This window comes from Salmo salar, chromosome 10, assembly GCF_965601325.2.
Source record: "Salmo salar chromosome 10, fSalSal1, whole genome shotgun sequence".
Taxonomy (NCBI): Eukaryota; Metazoa; Chordata; class Actinopteri; order Salmoniformes; family Salmonidae; genus Salmo; species Salmo salar.
In genome coordinates this window covers 99,857,905-99,875,134 of record NC_138300.1, presented here as the reverse complement: position 1 = coordinate 99,875,134, position 17,230 = coordinate 99,857,905, and positions in this window count along the sequence as shown.

The window sequence follows — 17,230 nt, the reverse complement described above, 5'->3', positions numbered from 1 at the left end:
AGTCAACAGCCAGAGGAATCGCGTGGCGCAAAATACAAATACCTCAAAAATGCTATAACTTCAATTTCTCAAACATATGACTATTTTACACCATTTTAAAGACAAGACTCTCGTTAATCTAACCACATTGTCCAATTTCAAAAAGGCTTTAAAGCGAAAGCAAAACATTAGATTATGTCAGGAGAGTACCCTGCCAAAAATAATCACACAGCCATTTTCAAAGCAAGCATATATGTCACAAAAACCAAAACCACAGCTAAATGCAGCACTAACCTTTGATGATCTTCATCAGATGACACTCCTAGGACATTATGTTATGCAATACATGCATGTTTTGTTCAATCAAGTTCATATTTATATCAAAAACCAGCTTTTCACATTAGCATGTGATGTTCAGAACTAGCATAACCACCGCAAACTTCCGGTGAATTTACTAAATTACTCACGATTAACGTTCACAAAATACATAACAATTATTTTAAGAATTATAGATACAGATCTCCTTTATTCAATCGCGGTGTCAGATTTTAAAATAGCTTTTCGGCGAAAGCACATTTTGCAATATTCTGAGTAGATAGCTCGGCCATCACGGCTAGCTAATTTGACACCCACCAAGTTTGGCGCTCACTAAACTCAGAATTACTATTAGAAAAATTGGATTACCTTTGCTGTTCTTCATCAGAATGCACTCCCAGGACTTCTACTTCAACAACAAATGTTGTTTTGGTTCCAAATAATCCATAGTTATATTCAAATAGCTCCGTTTTGTTCGTGCGTTCAGGTCTCTCTCCGAAGGGTGATGCACGAGCGCATTTCGTGACAAAACATTTCTAAATATTCCATTACCGTACTTCGAAGCATGTCAAACGCTGTTTAAAATCAAGTTTTATGCTATTTTTCTCGTAAAATAGCGATAATATTCCAACCGGGCGAGGTTGTATTCATTCAAAGGCTGAAAGAAAAAAATGGAGAATTCTCATGAATGCGCATCTCCAGTGTCACTGTTCCGAGCCTGACCACTCACAAAATCTCCTGCTGTTCTCTGCCCAGAGACAGGAGACACGTCATTACACTTTCTGGAGCCTTCTGAGAGCCAATGGAAGCCTTAGAAAATGTCACGTTACAGCACAGATGCTGTATTTTCGATAGAGATGCAACAGAAGGACAAGAAATTGTCAGACAAGGCACTTCCTGTATGGAATCCTCTCAGGTTTTGGCCTGCCATATGAGTTCTGTTATGCTCACAGACACCATTCAAACAGTTTTAGAAACTTTAGAGTGTTTTCTATCCAAATCTACTAATTATATGCATATTCTCGTTTCTGGGAAAGAGTAGTAACCAGTTTAAATCGGGTACGTTTTTTTATCCGGCCGTGCAAATACTGCCCCCTAGCCCCAACAGGTTAATGAAGCCGGTGACTGACGAGGTAAACTCTTCAGTGTTATCGGATGAAACCTAGAACATATTCCAGTCTGTGCTAGCGAAATAGTCCTGTAGCTTAGCATCCACTTCATTGGACAACTTCTGTATTGAGCGCGTCACTGGTACTTCCTGTTTGAATTTTTCCCTGGAAGCAGGAAGTAGGAGGATAGAGTTACGGTCTGATTTACCAAAGGGAGGGTGAGCGAGGGCCTTGTATGAGTTTCTGTGTGTGGAGTATTTGTGTTTGTATTTGCCAAGGCAGGAGCTACTCCTTCCTGGGGTCCAGCCCAATTAAGGTAGTTTATACAATTTAAAAAATATTACAACACATTCACAGACCAAGTGCCCTCAGGCAACTACACCACCACTACCACATACAGTTGAAGTCGAAAGTTTACATACACCTTAGCCAAATATCTTACATCTAGATGTTCCGCTCGCGGAACACCTGCTCCAATATCCAATGATAGGCGTGGCGCGAATTACAAATTCCTCAAAAATACAAAAACTTCAATTTTTCAAACATATGACTATTTCACAGCATTTTAAAGACCAGACTCTCCTTTATCTAACCACACTGTCCGATTTCAAAAAGTCTTTACAGCGAAAGCAAAACATTAGATTATGTCAGCACAGTACCAAGCCAGAAATAATCAGACACCCATTTTTCAAGCTAGCATATAATGTCACAAAAACCCAGAAGACAGCTAAATGCAGCACTAACCTTTGATGATCTTCATCAGATGACACACCTAGGACATTATGTTATACAATACATGCATGTTTTGTTCAATCAAGTTCATATTTATATCAAAAAACTGCTTTTTACATTAGCATGTGACGTTCAGAACTAGCATACCCCCCGCAAACTTCCGGAGGAATTTGCTAACAATTTCCTAAATTACTCACGATAAACGTTCACAAAAAGCATAACAATTATTTTAAGAATTATAGATACAGAACTCCTCTATGCACTCGATATGTCCGATTTTAAAATAGCTTTTTGGTGAAAGCACATTTTGCAATATTCTAAGTACATAGCCCAGGCATCACGGGCTAGCTATTTAGACACCCGGCAAGTTTAGCTCTCACCAATATCAGATTTACTATTATAAAAGTTTGATTACCTTTTGTTTTCTTCGTCAGAATGCACTCCCAGGACTGCCACTTCAATAACAAATGTTGGGTTGGTCCAAAATAATCCATCGTTATATCCGAATAGCGACGTTTTGTTCGTGTGTCCCAGACACTATCCGAATGGTAAAGAAGGGTCGTGCGCATGGCGCAATTCGTGACAAAAAAATTCTAAATATTCCATTACCGTACTTCGAAGCATGTCAACCGCTGTTTAAAATCAATTTTTATGCCATTTTTCTCGTAGAAAAGCGATAATATTCCGACCGGGAATCTCCTTTTCGGCAAACAGAGGGAAAAATCACAAAGACGGGGGCGGCCAGGTCACGCGCCTAAGCCCACAGTCCCTTGATCGGCCACTTGAGAAAGGCGATAATGTGTTTCAGCCTGGGGCTGGGGTGACGACATTCTGTTTTTTCCCAGGCTCTGAGCGCCTATGGACATTTACATTACATTATTACATTTAAGTCATTTAGCAGACGCTCTTATCCAGAGCGACTTACAAAATGGTGCATTCACCTTATGATATCCAGTGGAACAACCACTTTACAATAGTGCATCTAAATATTTTAAGGGGGGGGGGGGGGTTAGAAGGATTACTTTATCCTATCCTAGGTATTCCTTAAAGAGGTGGGGTTTCAGGTGTCTCCGGAAGGTGGTGATTGACTCCGCTGTCCTGGCGTCGTGAGGGAGCTTGTTCCACCATTGGGGTGCCAGAGCAGCGAACAGTTTTGACTGGGCTGAGCGGGAACTGTGCTTCCTCAGAGGTAGGGGGGCCAGCAGGCCAGTGGTGGATGAACGCAGTGCCCTTGTTTGGGTGTAGGGCCTGATCAGAGCCTGAAGGTATGGAGGTGCCGTTCCCTTCACAGCTCCGTAGGCAATCACCATGGTCTTGTAGCGGATGCGAGCTTCAACTGGAAGCCAGTGGAGAGAGCGGAGGAGCGGGGTGACGTGAGAGAACTTGGGAAGGTTGAACACCAGACGGGCTGCGGCGTTCTGGATGAGTTGTAGGGGTTTAATGGCACAGGCAGGGAGCCCAGCCAACAGCGAGTTGCAGTAATCCAGACGGGAGATGACAAGTGCCTGGATTAGGACCTGCGCCGCTTCCTGTGTGAGACAGGGTCGTACTCTGCGAATGTTGTGGAGCATGAACCTACAGGATCGGGTCACCGCCTTGATGTTAGTGGAGAACGACAGGGTGTTGTCCAGGATCACGCCAAGGTTCTTAGCACTCTGGGAGGAGGACACAAGGGAGTTGTCAACCGTGATGGCGAGATCATGGAACGGGCAGTCCTTCCCCGGGAGGAAGAGCAGCTCCGTCTTGCTGAGGTTCAGCTTGAGCTGGTGATCCGTCATCCACACTGATATGTCTGACAGACATGCAGAGATGCGATTCGCCGCCTGGTTATCAGAAGGGGGAAAGGAGAAGATTAATTGTGTGTCGTCTGCATAGCAATGATAGGAGAGACCATGTGAGGATATGACAGAGCCAAGTGACTTGGTGTATAGCAAGAATAGGAGAGGGCCTAGAACAGAGCCCTGGGGGACACCAGTGGTGAGAGCGCATGGTGCGGAGACAGATTCTCGCCACGCCACCTGGTAGGAGCGACCTGTCAGGTAGGACGCAATCCAAGCGTGGGCCGCGCCGGAGATGCCCAACTCGGAGAGGGTGGAGAGGAGGATCTGATGGTTCACAGTATCAAAAGCAGCAGATAGGTCTAGAAGTATGAGAGCAGAGGAGAGAGAGTTAGCTTTAGCAGTGCGGAGAGCCTCCGTGACACAGAGAAGAGCAGTCTCAGTTGAATGCCCAGTCTTGAAACCTGACTGATTAGGATCAAGAAGGTCATTCTGAGAGAGATAGCAGGAGAGCTGGCCAAGGACGGCACGTTCAAGAGTTTTGGAGAGAAAAGAAAGAAGGGATACTGGTCTGTAGTTGTTGACATCGGAGGGATCGAGTGTAGGTTTTTTCAGAAGGGGTGCAACTCTCGCTCTCTTGAAGACGGAAGGGACGTAGCCAGCGGTCAAGGATGAGTTGATGAGCGAGGTGAGGAAGGGGAGAAGGTCTCCGGAAATGGTCTGGAGAAGAGAGGAGGGGATAGGGTCAAGTGGGCAGGTTGTTGGGCGGCCGGCCGTCACAAGACGCGAGATTTCATCTGGAGAGAGAGGGGAGAAAGAGGTCAAAGCACAGGGTAGGGCAGTGTGAGCAGGACCAGCGGTGTCGTTTGACTTAGCAAACGAGGATCGGATATCGTCAACCTTCAATGGACGACGTAGGAAGTGTCACGTTAGAGCAGAGATCCTTTGTAAAAGATAGAGATGGCAAAGAAGTTCCAGAAATGGTCAGACAGGCCACTTCCTGTAAAGGAATCTCTCAGGTTTTGACCTGCCATTTGAGTTCTGTTATACTCACAGACACCATTCAAACAGTTTTAGAAAGTTTAGGGTGTTTTCTATCCATATATAAGAAGTATATGCATATTCTAGTTACTGGGTAGGATTAGTAACCAGATTAAATCGGGTACGTTTTTTATCCAGCCGTGAAAATACTGCCCCCTAGCCATAAGAGGTTAAACTCAGTTGTTCACAATTCCTGACATTTAATCCTAGTAAAAATTCCCTATCTTAGGTCAGTTAGGATCACCACTTTATTTTAAGAATGTGAAATGTCAGAATAATAGTAGAGAGAATGATTTATTTCAGCTTTTATTTCTTTCATCACATTCCCAGTGGGTCAGAAGTTTACATACACTCAATTAGTATTTGGTAGCATTGCCTTTAAATTGTTTAACTTGGGTCAAACGTTTCGGGTGGCCTTCCACAAGCTTCCCACAATACGTTCGGTGAATTGTGGCCCATTACTCCTGACAGAACTGGTGTAACTGAGTCAGGTTTGTAGGTCTCCTTGCTCACACACGCTTTTTCAGTTCTGCCCACAAATTGTCTATAGGATTGAGGTCAGGGCTTTGTGATGGCCACTCCAATACCTTGACTTTGTTGTCCTTAAGCCATTTTGCCACAACTTTGGAAGTATGCTTAGGTCCATTTTTCAGTTGGAAGACCAATTTGCGACCAAGCTTTAATTTACTGACTGATGTCTTGAGATGTTGCTTCAATATATCCACATAATTGTCCTGCCTCATGACGCCATCTATTTTGTGAAGTGCACCAGTCCCTCCTGCAGCAAAGCACCCCCACAACATGATACTTCCACCCCCATGCTTCACGGTTGGGATTGTGTTCTTCGGCTTGCAAGCCTCCCCCTTTTTCCTCCAAACATAACGATGGTCATTATGGCCAAACAGTTCTATTTTTGTTTCATCAGACCAGAGGACATTTCTCCAAAAAGTACGATCTTCGTCCCCATGTGCAGTTGCAAACCGTAGTCTGGCTTTTTTTATGACGGTTTTGGAGCAGTGGCTTCTTCCTTGCTGAGTGGTCTTTCAGGTTATGTCGATATAGGACTCGTTTTACTGTGGATATAGATACTTTTGTACCTGATTCCTCCAGCACCTTCACAAGGTCCTTTGCTGTTGTTCTGGGATTGATTTACACTTTCGCACCAAAGTACGTGCATCTCTAGGAGACAGAACGCATCTCCCTCTTGAGCGGTATGATGGCTGCATGGTCCCATGGTGTTTATACTTGCGTACTATTGTTTGTACAGATTAACGTGGCACCTTCAGGCGTATGTAAATTGTTCCCAAGAATGAACCAGACTTGTGGAGGTCTACCATTTTTTTTCTGTGATCTTGGCTGATTTCTTTTGATTTTCCCATAATGTCAAGCAAAGAGGCACTGAGTTTTAAGGTAGGCTTTGAAATATATCCACAGGTACACCTCCAATTGACTCAAATTATGTCAATTAGCCTTTTAGAAGCTTCTCAAGCCAAGACATCAGTTTCTGGAATTTTTCAAGCTGTTTAATTGCACAGTCAAAGTAGATGTCCTAACCGACTTGCCAAAATATAGTTTGTTAACAATGTGGGTTATTAATGTGTATTAATGTGGGCTATTTTTTGCAGTTTTCTTTACTTTTCTTTTCTGGAATGCTTACTTGCTTTCATTGCTTTACTGGGAAGCTTAGCAGCAGTAGATGTGCTCATGTTATTTATGTTAGTGCAGGGTGAGCTGCTCACAGTGGACTTACTTCCTATTTGGGCACATCGACTTAGTGCTAATAGTATACATCTGGTTCACAGGCACATGATGACTGCATACAAAAGCTGTAGGAACAGTAGAGGCATTCAGGGCAGTTAACGGGACATAAATTAGGTTACTTACATTGTGTCTACTGACGCCCCTGCTGTAATGTACAATTGCTGAAGCACTATGACAACTCTGTGTCACAATGGTAGGGAATAGCTGAGCTGGGCTTGAGTCATTGATAAGTCATTGTCTCCTTTCACAGCCTTATAGTGCTGTGAAAGGATACAAAATCCCAAATGATTTTGGTGGATCCCATGCTCCTTATAAAACATGTTTTGTTTCCAAAAGGTATCGAAATTGTCAACAAAAGTTACACCCATTGAGCTGCAATAATCACATAGCCAGTTGTGAAGAGAAAGAATCCTGCTAAAGCGTTCAATGCCGCTTTTCAGAGATGGTAGAGGACCAGATCTGATGGGTCTTTTGTTAGTGGTTAGCAGAGTCAATCAACTCTTTAAATTCCAGTTTCAACTTTTCATTAATACCCACATGGACTACTATAGAATCAATTTCCATGTCCTGGCGGAGTACATTCGGGAGCAGCTTAGTAATGTCATTTACTCGAGCGCCGGGATAAGACATTGTTTTTGCACCCTGAACGGTCACCTTTCTTACCATGGAGCTGCCCAGAATCACCGCTGGCAAGAAGGACGAAGAAATACACCCACTCCCATGTTTCTCAGGATTCAGAGAAGCCTTTATGGACGGGTGAGAGGCAGGATAACTTGAGCCGGTTGCTCCCGGCGCCTGTGGCAGGCCTCCTACAGATGGAGAAGCCCCGCTCGATCCAGAACAGGGACGGAAGGTTGTAAAGGTGATCTAAAGTTTTGTCTCCTCTAGTTGCACAGGTAATCCAAGATGGCAGCCAATCAGTCTGTCCTTTTGTATGATCCTTGAGATCTGAGTTTTTATGTTTTAATGACCTTGATCCTGTCTACAAAAGCAAACACTTTTGATGTGAAGGTGGATGCTTTATATAACAACTATTATTTTTAGATCTCAGTCTCCATTTTACGAAATGTGTTGAGAAGGCCTTTTTTGGGGAGGGCGCTCATAAACTGTAGCATACACCTTTTTGGAGTTGGAGCGCACCGAATCAGAAGCGTCTGTCTGCCCACAAGGCCTGCTATGCGAGTGCAGGTGCGCACTGAAGGCTAGGAGCAGCGAAGCGGTTGCCCGATTGAAAAACATGATGCACCGTGGCCGGTGGGAAAATCTACATCGTTCTACACAACGTCTACTGGTTGTTGCATACCTGTGCTGAAAGATCTCTAAAAACCAGCATTATGTATCTGTTACTTTTCCTGCTCTTTACTCAATGCCATCCTGCATGAAATAAGCTTAATAATCAATGGGTGAATGAATTATCTTCGCCTTATGCCCTACAATTTGCAAACACTCCGACGAGACCATCATGACAATACCACCAGGAACTTGGTCTCTCTATGCATCTATATGCAGATGATACAGTCATATATTCATGTGCTCCTTCTCTGGTTCACGCTGTTGAAGAGCTCCAGTCTGCTTTTCAGTCACTGCAGGCTTCCCTTTATGGTCTCAAACTGTTCATGAATATACAAAAAACAAAATTAATGACCTTTACCCGAGCTAGCACTCAGCCAGAGAAGGTTAGCATTGTCAAATCTGGTGGCTTATCCATTGAAAATGTGTCATCCGACAAATACCTAGGTTTATGGTTGGATGACAAGTTGTCCTTTAAAGTTCATATGGATAATCTTGTGAGGAAGCTTAAATTGAAATATTTTTATTTATTTTTGTAATAAGGCTTGCTTCCAGCTTATGGCTAGAAAGAAGCTTGTTCCGGCCACTTTTCTCTCTGTAATTGATTATGGTGACTTGTTGTATATGCATCCAGCCTCCTCTGTCTTACAGAGACTGGACTCTGTTTTTCATGCGTCCTTCAATTTATTACAAATGCTAAGTCACTCACCCATCATTGCACCTTACACCAAATGGTGGGTTGGACCTCACGTTAAATGCGCAGAAAGCTAGATTTTTATGTGTTCATTTACAAAACCCTTTTGAGTAAACTCCCTCTTTAGCTCTGTAGTCTGGTCTCCTTCACCACCAGCAGTTACCATTCCCAGTCTGCTAGGTGGTTGCTTCATAAAGTTCCCAGAACATTTACAGTATTAGTCAAGACTGCCTTCTCGTCTTGGGCACCAGAGGCATGGAACAGTCTACAATCCATGCTTCATCTTGATATGTTAGTGCCACTGAATGAATTTACATTGTTGATGGGAGATCACGTTGTTGAATTGTATTGTATTGTTCAATTTTTTTATTATGTAATGTATTGATTGTTGCTGCCTTTTTGGCCAGGTCTCCCTTGAATTAGAGACTCAATGGGCTTTTCCTGGTTAAATAAAGGTTAAAATAATTAAATATACAGGTGACATGCTGGTTAAAATTAGGTAAAATGGATTTCAGTTTCCTTGCATTAAAATCACTGGCCATGAGAAACACTGCCTCTGAATGTGCATTTTCTTGTTTGCTTATGGCCCTATACAGCTCGTTGAGTAGTGGTCTTAGTGCCAGTATCGGTTTGTGGTGGTAAATAGACAGCTACGAAAAATGTAGATGAAAGCTATCTTGGTAAATAGTATGGTCTGCGGCTTTCAAAATGCCATTCCAGCTGAATCTGTGGTCTTGTTATATGTCAGAAAGGGTTTTAAAATCTGAACACTTGGGAGATATAGGTGTTCTTCTTGTTTAATCTTACATTCTAAACGAATGTGTTTAAGATGACAACACTTAATAGGCAAATCTAAATGCCTAATGTTTAAGTTTTAAACATTGACATTTACATTATAAATGGTTCACATGTTTCATGGTTTTAGAGTGTATGGCCATTTTCCAGCCGTTTTACTCATGAGTTCTCCTGGGTGTGTTTTATTGAGTGAACCATTTATATACTTTATACGCATGGGACCTCAGACTGCATGCAATAGCTAACAGGCAATGCAGATCAAATGACTCAAAGTAAAGGCATTAAATATCACTGTCTGTTTCCTAAAACAACAGGATTTAGACCTAAGACCATAGCAGGAACACATAGTGTCTTCCAGAGAGAGAGAGAGAGAGAGAGAGAGAGAGAGAGAGAGAGAGAGAGAGAGAGAGAGAGAGAGAGAGAGAAAAATAGACATAGACATGGAGAGAATCAGAAATAGCTGCACCTTCCACCACCTCCTTACTGTTTGTTCAGATGCCTAATGGTTTATTATGAGTAACCCTAGGCTTCAGGGGCTGGTCTGGATGTTGGCCTTGGTGATACACCAACATGCCCCACACAAAGACCACATCTGCCACGGCCTAGTGTCAACAGAGTTTAGATTCTATATTTCGACTGCAGACTATGTTTACAGTTTAATACTAAAAGTGTAACTGCATATCTTATTTTTCCCCATCCAGTATGAAGTGGTGGAGGATACAAGTTGCCCAGTCTGTCGACTGGACCAGTGCCTATACAGTTGTATTGTGTTTTGTGTGTTATGGGTGTCTCTTTTTCTGTTGTTTTCCTCACTGGCCCACATTGTGTTTATTGTCTGTGCTGTTGCTGGCCTGGCCTAGCCTCCCTTACAAAGGCAGGGGCTGAAGATCAGTCTAGGAGGCTGCTGGTAGCTCCATTAATCAGCCATCCACCATGCTGATTCTGTTCATCACAGTTTTTGGAAGTAAACAGACATCATTTTCAATTAATTCTAATGGAGTTTGCTGATGTCACTAGGGCTTGTTGTTGTGGCTGTAGGTCAGAGCTAGCTAGTGCCACACTGGCTGTGGTCTGCCAAAGGCAAGTGTGCTGCTGTAATGCGTCCAATCTCACTATAAAGTCTCATTACCAAGTTAACAAAGGAAGTCACACAGCAGGGGTGTAGCAAATTAACTGAGTTGTAAAATATAAAATTCACAGTGTACAATGTTTCATATTCTTTGGGACGTCAAAATGAAAGTCAGTGATGCTGGGTGATATTATGGTTTGAGTAGAGAGCTCCAGAGACCTCATTAGTTGCAGTAATTTAGTCAGTTGCTTAGTTCAATGACTGGTTCAGTGACACGCTGAAAGTGAAATTCAATCAAACAATGTTTACACAGTCTACTGACGGTAGTACCCTGCTGACAAAAACAGCATAGACCAGCATACCTTTCAAGCTAGTCCATGCTGGTCTATGCTGGTTTGAATCTGGTCAAGCTGGTCTGACCAGTGTGGTCTAGCTGGTCAAGCTGGTCTGACCATCATGATCAAGCTTGTTATGCTGGTTGACCTGCAAGGTCTAGCTGGTTATGCTAGCCAACCAGCATGGTCTAGCTGTTTATGCTAGCCAACCAGCATGGTCTAGCTGGTTATGCTAGCCGGCCAGCATGGTCTCGTTCAGGGAAGTCCAACTCATTTTGCCCTGGGGGCCGCATTCGGTCTTCAACGAGGTCCGGATGTCCGTACTGAAGATATGTAGATATTTCCTCGCCGTCAAGATTTACCAAAAATTGTTTTTGGAAACTTCAATGCTCCCTGACTTTCTAGCTTTCATTTCTGTGATTATCAACAGAACTCATATGGCAGGCCAAAACCTGAGAAGATTCTACACAGGAAGTGCCCTCTCTGACCATTTCTTGGCCTTCTATAGCCTCTTTATCGAAAACAGAGGATCTCTGCTGTAACGTGACATTTTCTAAGGCTCCCATAGGCTCTCAGAAGGTGACAGAATGGGGAATGATGACTCTGCAGTCCCTGGGCGGAAAACAGTAGCGCATTTGGAAAGTGGTCGATCTGAGAACAATGACACGGGTGCACGTGTGCACGTGAAGACACCATTTTCTTCTTTCAGTCTTTGAACGAGAACAACGTCTCGGTCGGAATATTATCGCTATTTTACGAGAAAAATCGCATAAAAATTGATTTTAATCAGCGTTTGACATGCTTCGAAGTACGGTAATGGAATATTTTGAATTTTTTTGTCACAATACGCGCCGGCGCGTCACCCTTCGGATAGTGGCTTGAACGCAAGAACAAAACGCAGCTATTTGGATATAACTATGGATTATTTGGAACCAAAACAACATTGGGTGTAAAGTAGAAGTCCTGGGAGTGCATTCTGACGAAGAACAGCAAAGGTAATCCAATTTTTCTTATAGTAAATCTGAGTTTGGTGAGTGCCAAACTTGGTGGGTGTCAAAATAGCTAGCCTGTGATGGCCGGGCTATCTACTCAGAATATTGCAAAATGTGCTTTCACTGAAAAGCTATTTTAAAATCGGACATATCGAGTGCATAGAGGAGTTTTGTATCTATAATTCTTAAAATAATTTTTATGTTTTTTTGTGAACGTTTATCATGAGTAATTTAGTAAATACACCGGAAGTGTTCGGTGGGTATGCTAGTTCTGAACGTCACATGCTAATGTAAAAAGCTGTTTTTTGATATAAATATGAACTTGATTCAACAAAACATGCATGTATTCTATAACATAATGTCCTAGGAGTGTCATCTGATGAAGATCATCAAAGGTTAGTGCTGCATTTAGCTGTGGTTTTGGTTTTTGTGACATTATATGCTAGCTTGAAAAATGGGTGTCTGATTATTTCTGGCTGGGTCCTCTCCTGACATAATCTAATGTTTTGCTTTCGTTGTAAAGCCTTTTTGAAATCGGACAGTGTGGTTAGATAAAGGAGAGTCTTGTCTTTAAAATGGTGTAAAATAGTCATGGGCAGTATTGGGCAGGAGTAATAAACAGATTAAATCGGGTACGTTTTTTATCTGGCCGTGAAAATACTGCCCCCTATCCATAACAGGTTAACCACTGCAGGTACTGTACAGAGTAGTGTGTATCTCAAATCAATGCTGTTCCAACACCCCCGCCTGGTGTCTCTTGATGTACACTCAATCTCCTGAATTCCCTTGGTTATATCTTGGTTCCACCTGAGGATATACACACTGCAACACATGGGTTATTTCCTGACAACATCATTTGTGATATTTGAATAACTGTCAATGTCCTCCCATCAATCCACCAGTTACCAGTTACCAATCCATGTGACATGAATCATCATAAACTGATATCCCAACAATGCTACTAAAGTAACCATTGCTACTTCCAACATGGCCCATGACTATAGTCTCACAATACCCCTCATTTGCACAGTAGTCCAATTTCATGCTATTAATATAGCATTCTACGCTTCTACCACTGCTCCTTCTGTTACTGTCCCTACAGGGACTGCTGTGAGACTAGCTATTGCCCAGAGTTTATCTCCTGCTCTCCTATTGTCTTTGTGTTTTACTGATAAGTCTAGGACTGAACTTTCAGATACCCCCTACCTGTTTCCCAATTTATCCCTTGGTCTCTAGCCACCAACATCTCCACTGACCTCCTGTATTCTGCTACAGTTGGTACCTGTGGATAATACATCCCTGTGCTCAAGTTAGGTACACATCTCTCATCCCAAGGCTGATCTACCCCCCACCCGTTTGTAAACACCTTTGTTACAGTGTAGACTTTGGGCCCCACCGGTTGATAAGCAGCCACCTTCTGACATGTACCATTTAACGTGGTTCGGTCCCAATCTACTGGGAGGTATGTCAAGTGTTTACTATCTGTCAGAAATGGGGGAGAGATAAGTGGCGTTGGAAGAGTATCCAACCGCACAAAACTCTGAGTCACATGTTTCTTAATCACACTCTGCAGGCGATGTGATGCTATTATCACAGCAAACTTCCCTTCTGGCGTTGTGGCCTCCTCTATACAGGGATCGGTTGCTATTCTTTCAAGTGTTATGCCTTCTGTGACAAACTCATTACTGAAAGTTGACAATAGTGTCTGAAATGACAACACTATGTCTTCTACTTTCACCATTATCTGTGTATGTGTAACATTCAATTAAATCCCCATATTGTGTACAATTAGCTGCTCACCTTCTTCTATGAGCTATCTCCTGTAACAATATTCAGTCTCTGGGAATGATACTCCTATATTATTTCATCTAACCCATAACACACTATACTCCAAATGCATGTTCTACATTTACAAACCTACTAACACATTCACAAATCAATTTAGTCAATATACATTATTCCCTCCTCTGGAACAATGAACACCCTCATGTTCCACGAAACCTAAAAACATATTGACTTCAAAAGAAAAGAGAAACAAAGTACATGTTTAACAACTTTGCACCACTCATTGATGCGATGTAACATAAAAACTCTCAATACAGGGTAATACAAAAAAAACGTTCATGTTCGTCCCAAGCTATCATCCAGCGAGTCTCCCAAACAAACCACCTCCCCTCACGATGACACTTAAAGATACGTTTCTGAAACTCTCTTGGCCACATAACTGTTAGCAGCGCCCCATCCCCTCATCGTGCTTTATCCATTATCTCTCGCAGTATCCCAATCACAACGAAAACGTTTTAGCACTTATCTAAACCAAATTTAGAATGACTGACCTCAGTGCTTACTTTGAGACTAAGGCTCAAATTCCAGTTTATCAACTCCGCACACATCACCCCTGTTAGAACATACATTTATAAACAACCTTTTATTGCCGGTCATAACGCTTCTCAATACAGACCCCCTTTGTCCCCGTTTTCCTGTCATGAGTGGCCTGGTAAAGAAAAATCTGTATCTCAATGCAGTATGAATTATGGCATTAACCTTTCCTTCATACCATCTCTAAGACAAATGTCAAAAAGCATAACATAATGAACATAATGTTACTGCTAAAAAAAAACATTTTCTAAATGAGTCCATACTCTCTTATTCTACTGGCAACCTCTAGGATGGTTACCAGATCATGAAGATAGCAATACATATTTCACAGTCCATTTGAGGTTACTGTCATCCCTTATTAACATATATTTCCCTTTCTATATGCAGCCTGAACACAATACCACTGTATAAGTACCCCAAAGACCAGTACCTCAGGGAACTGGTCATTTACCCCTTTCAAACATGTGATAAAAAGAAAACATGTTAAATCAAAAATAAACAATTTAGAATTACAACTCTTTATAACTCCCTACAGAAATAATAAAAATCTCCTAAAGTAATGGTACAATTTGGATAGAGAATGTTGTTTCTCATGAATTTTATGCTGAAACCCCCCGTCTATTTAATTCCTAATGAAGTTTATCATTCTTCATTAGGAATTTTTTATATTCAGGGCTTTTGTCACCATTAAAATGTTTATTCTCCCTTTCTTTCCCTGTCCTTCGGAAACCATCTAAATACCTCTTCAAAATATTTCATCCTCCTGCATACCCATTTTAACTGAATTGAAAAGAATCCTTCCATTAAATCCCACAACACGGCGATAGTATCTCTCCACCGAGTCTAAGGATTTACTGGTCTCCTTTTCCCCATATCTGTCGGCCCCAGCCGCAAACTCAGGCTCTGTGTGTAGTTAACCGACCCTCTCTGCCCAGTCATCGCCATTTTACCTGTTGTTGCTGTTTTAGCTGATCAGCTGTTGTTGACTCACCCGTTGTTGTCTAGCTAGCTCTCCCAATTTTCACCTGTGATTACTTTATGCCTCTCTGTATGTCTCTCTCAAATGTCAATATGCCTTGTATACTGTTGTTGTGACGTTGTATTAGTTAATGTGACGACTGTTGCTCATCGAATGATTAACGGTTTATAATTGCGTGATTAAATTAATTAAGCAATGAATCAAGCAATTATTAACTGATTAACCTGGGGCACCATGGGAACATTATTTTGATTGAGTTTCTATTTCCCAAATTAACTCAAAGGATATCAGAATATCGATTTTACAACAGTCACTAAATTAATCAACCTCTTGTCTCATGTCTGAACGTCGCATCATCCGGGAATCTGCACGAACCCGGGCTACACCAATGAGTTTACCACACCAATCTTAGTTGATTATTTATTTACTAGCAAGCTAAAATGATGATAAAAATACACATACACAAAACACATTCTAGCTATTGATTAGGACTTAGTATAACGGGCCAACACACTATGGCACGTGTTACCCAAAATGGGGATTTAAAAGAGAGAGAAACAAGGAAAGTACACGAGAGAAATATACATTTGGGTTCATTTGTCAGCCATGCGTATTTAAACCTAGCCTTGCCCCGAACTGCCGCTCTTATGGGTCAGAATATAATGATGTAATTACGTGTTGGAGGTCGCAGGTGGGAAGCTCCGCGTGGGTCGTTTAGGCTTCTCAATGACGCACTTCTCCGGCGCAACTCTCTATATGTCCTCACGATGTCAGTGTCCTTCTTGGCTTAGTGGTCTGATCCCTCGCCCTTGATCTGAAAGGGGTCTTCTGAGGACAGACAGCTCTGTAGCTCAGAGCTCACAGCTTAGGATTCGAACAGTGTAGATACCACGATTCAATGGAGAGTGGAGGCTGGGTGGTTTGGCTTGAATTCACCCGCTTAGACACAGCTACTCGTCCGTAGCTCGTGTAGAAAAAGATGTATTTGTCTTCAACCTTGTGTTTCGTTTTGGGGTTCGTTGACTTTGTTAGACCTTCGCTGCAGCTTGGGGTCAATTAGTCTGATATGTTAATTCTTCACTCTCCTGTCTTATACCCTCGGGTCAGAAGTGGGCGTAACCGCCTTTAGGGCAATTTTCTGGGCGGACCAAGTTAAGGGGCAAGGCCTAGATTTGACTAAAATCCTATTTTAGACACTACCTTCACATCTCATCTTTACCAAAACATTCTCTTTGATTTGGATATTTTCCACACAACGTACAATGTATAAACATCAGGCATATACTGGGAAAACTCTTAAAGGTACAATGTTTTCATAATAACGTCATCTTTTAACCTTTAATAACAACACAAAAGTTACATACATTTTCATATTCCACCTCTTGTCATGACCACCATTGTGGCTGACGGAAACCATTGTTCCAAAGTCCCTTTATTCCATGTTTAATGTTCTGAGGCCAGTTCTCCATTGTGAGGACAAAGGAATTTCTCTGTGGCCTAAGGTTTATTATGGGCGTGAGGGGTCATAAAACCCCCACATCTTCAGACCCCTAGATCTCTCCTCCTCTGTTGGGGGTTTGGGAGATAATCTGTAGGGTGGTGGTCTCCTGTACCCTGACCTGATCAGGACAGTCATGACAGTCCCCCTCTGGTAGGTTCAACTTGGAATGATTCTGCATGTTGCAACCCACCATAAGAATGACCATCGGATGTCCTGGTCTGTGGATCATCAGAGCAGCCCCCCCCTTTGGTGGTTCACCCTGGTAGGCATTCCGCAAGCTGTGGATCACCACTAGAATGGACCTAGGAGGTCTGGCAGTGGCTCTGTGTTCCGACCCGTCGTCCGGTTATCCTGGCTAGTGGACCTAGGCAGTAACTTGGCAGACGTTAACCTGTTGGGTCTAGGGGGCAGCATTTGCACGTCTGGATAAAAAAAATGTACCCGATTTAATCTGGTTACTAATCCTACCCAGTAACTAGAA